This window comes from Pan paniscus, chromosome 11 (assembly GCF_029289425.2).
Source record: "Pan paniscus chromosome 11, NHGRI_mPanPan1-v2.0_pri, whole genome shotgun sequence".
Classification (NCBI taxonomy): domain Eukaryota; kingdom Metazoa; phylum Chordata; class Mammalia; order Primates; family Hominidae; genus Pan; species Pan paniscus.
The window spans coordinates 110,568,717-110,572,160 of record NC_073260.2 but is presented as its reverse complement, the minus strand read 5'-3'; positions in this window follow the sequence as shown (position 1 = coordinate 110,572,160).

Here is a 3,444-nt window from a genome sequence, read left to right as displayed (position 1 = left end):
AAACCCATAAAAATAGGTTCACCTATTTACTAAATATAGTTCTTAGATATAGATGATCCTTGATTGATTTTTATATTATATGAGAGCATAAGTAACTCTGGCATTCAGAAATGACAATATTCTCCTATCTTTGATCAAATTAGAAAGCCATGTGCATTAAAATGGGTTAAAAGGAAAAACTTGCATGTCTAAAGTTAAAGCATGACTAATGCGTTGAAGAAATTGTTCAACACCGTTCATCCTGGTAAAAATATTACTTCTGTAGCCAAGCCAAGGTTAGTGTCGGGTTAGGTTATCTGCAATTCAAGTGCCAGATGTGCGTGTGTGTGTGTGCGCGCATGTGCGTGCTTGAGCACGTGTACGTGAACTTCCCACTAGAGGGTTATAGACACTCACAGGAATGACTTTACAGAAAGTTTTCCTTACATAGAGCTAAGTTTAATACTCTTTGGGTAACTTTGTCCCCACTTCATTTTTTCCCTATCTTCTCTTGACACTCGTCGTTGAGCCAGCTACTGTTTTTCTCCAACCTTCTAGGTTTTCAATAAATTTCCTGTTGTGCATTGGGATAGCAGTGTTCCTGGAAAATTGCTTTTCGTAGGTGATCTGCGCCAGTATCTCCCATATACACTTTTTAAAATAATTTAGAGACAAGTAACAAAGTGCTTACAGTGCAAGAATTTACTCCAGAAGACTCCAAACCATTCACTGACATTTTACAGTTTAATCCCAGCTTCAATTTCATAACTGGTGCTCGAAACAGAAGAGGCGCACTGAGGTGTGCACTTGAAAAGACATTTATAGCCTTTCATTTGGAGATTTCAAAAACATTAACCAACATACTCAAATGCCCTTAAAATTCATATGGAGAACTAATACACTATGCTCTTAAAAATAAAAAAAAACAACCTTGTGGAATTAGAGCTGAGAATCCTTCAATAACCAGTTGTGAAAGTAAAAAACATTAGAATCAGAATTGTCACGGGAGCCTGTGATTTGTAAGAAAACCTTGAGAGTTCAAGTAGTTCATTTTCTAGCCTTCAAACAGTACTCTTAAAAAACTGCCAATTTTAAAAAATATATTTTTTGGCCTCTGTATCAAATTGTCTGATGGATGGTGTGTAAGCAAAATGACAATAATCATAGTTAGCACATAGACACCATTTTAACACTTTTACATGTATTTAATTCATTGAGGCTTCATGATACACCTGTAATTTAAGTGTATCCCCATTTTCCAGTTGAGGAAGCTGAGGCTCAGAGAAGTTAAGTAACTTGCCCAAGGTCACAAAGCATGTGTGTGGCAGAGCCAGGATACGAACACAAGCATTATAGGTCAAGAGACTCTTGCCATGGAAGCCTCTTGGGGAGTGGGGAGAAGAATCACAAAAACTCCTCCCGAAATTGCATCATGGAAAAAACAATCCGATACATTTAAAGTAACCCTAAAGTTCTAATTACTTCTTCTTTTACTTGATTGGTGATCAAATTCCCTTCTAGCCTTCTGGGGAGGTTACTAAGAAGCTATGACACAAACACCACCAGCTACCCACAATCTGTGTTTCCTTTGGTGACCAGTCAGCTTCTTTATATTGTCTTCTTAAGGCCCAAATAAGGGCAAGGATTAGAGGCCTCCTGGCCTCCCAGCTGCTGCTCTCATACTCCCTGTCCTCTGGATCTCACAGCTCTGGTGGTCCAGGAGCAAAGAGAGAAAAATCACAAAGATGAAATTCTTCCCTGAGTTGAGAATAATGAGGAAGGTGTTGTGTCAACAACACAAACAAGGAAAAGTTGCCCTGAATCCCATCATTTATGCCCCCTGAGATCATCTGTGTAGCTCACAGCACACAAAAAGACCTGATGTTGAGCTCAGTTCCTGCCTTTGATGACACACAAATAGAAGTCAATTTTACACATTCACTGATTCTCCACATATTTATTGACAGTCTAGGGTAGGCTGGGTACTAAGATGGTTAAGATCCAATACTCATGCTTGAGTTCTGAGTTTAGACTGCTCTATGCCTTGGTTTCTTCCAGCCAGAAACAATAACTCTATACCCCACTTCTCCCCAAAGGTGCCACTCAGATTTCTGAGATATGAAAAATGTGGGAAGGAAAGTTCCTGCAAAGCCCCAATCCTTAGAAAAGCAAACTTCGCCGCCACAGTACACAGCACACACTCCAGAGTCGCCCACTGCCAACAGGCCAGCCAAGACACAGACTCCACCAGAGCGCTGGTGTCTCCAACTAATGGCCCGCTTTCATTCCTCTCTTCCCTGAACACTTTTAAACTTTTTTCTGGAGTCAACTCAAACTCAGCAGAGTTTCCAGATCTGTGGAAGTACAGCATGCAAGCAGCCCATTTCCTGACAATGCTGCAAAGCTTCAGGGAACACATTTTGTTATTTCCACATTTATGAGTCAAGCTGAAGCCCTGAGCCTGACTCCTGACCAGGCTGTCCCCCACCTGGGAATGCTGCAAAGCTGAGGGGGGAAGGAAAATGGCACTGAACATGCACAGAGAAGTTAATAAAAATAAATGTTCCACTGGCTACCTAGACAAAAACATTGGCATCCAAGGGGTCTCTAAAAGGGACTGAGGTGTGAAGATCATTTTCTGAGCCCTATTCAGGTTCTTCCCATGATAACTTGTTCTGGTGTGATTGCAAAGAAAGCAAAGTTTCAGGAAATGTGGCTCAAACTAAATGACACATTCTCTAAATGAACCTTTTCTTTCTTAAAGCAACCTGAAAAATGAAGCAAAGGGACTATACATTATTTCATCAATAATAAAAATGTTTAAGCACTTAATATGCACACAGCATCATGCTAGGCACTGTGAATGGTACAAAGAGAAATGTAACCATTGAACAAATTATTTTCAAATACCTACAAGGTGTCAGACATTGTATTAGCTATCGGAAATGAAAACACAGATAACACATGGCTCTAGCCCATTCTGCAATTTTTAATCAGTTTTAAAGCAACAATGGGAAAAAGAAAACTGGTCATGCTGACTGCTGGTATTTAGGAATAAGGAGAAGTTCTTAGATCTACTATACTTTTTCCATTTTCTTGAGAAATAATGTTGATTGGTTGAGGTGGTTTGTCAAGAAAAGACAGTCGTCTTTTAGTTGATAAGGTAATTAGGAAGGAAGGAGTCCACTCCACTTCCAAGCTGTAACTAAAATTTTCAATGGAGGAAAACAAATTTATAAAGATGAGTCAAAACCAAAACTGAACACTGATAGAGTGCTGGTTCCTACTGAACTTCACTGCAACAATACAGCTGATGCTGTCAGTAAGGATGGTGCTGCCTCATATTGCAAGTTGGTGTTTGTTATCGATATGTAATGCAATGTCAAGTAGGACTTTTCTTGTTGCACTGACATTTACCTAAGACCCAATCTGAGCACCTGACAGTAAATTTATCACATTCTAATT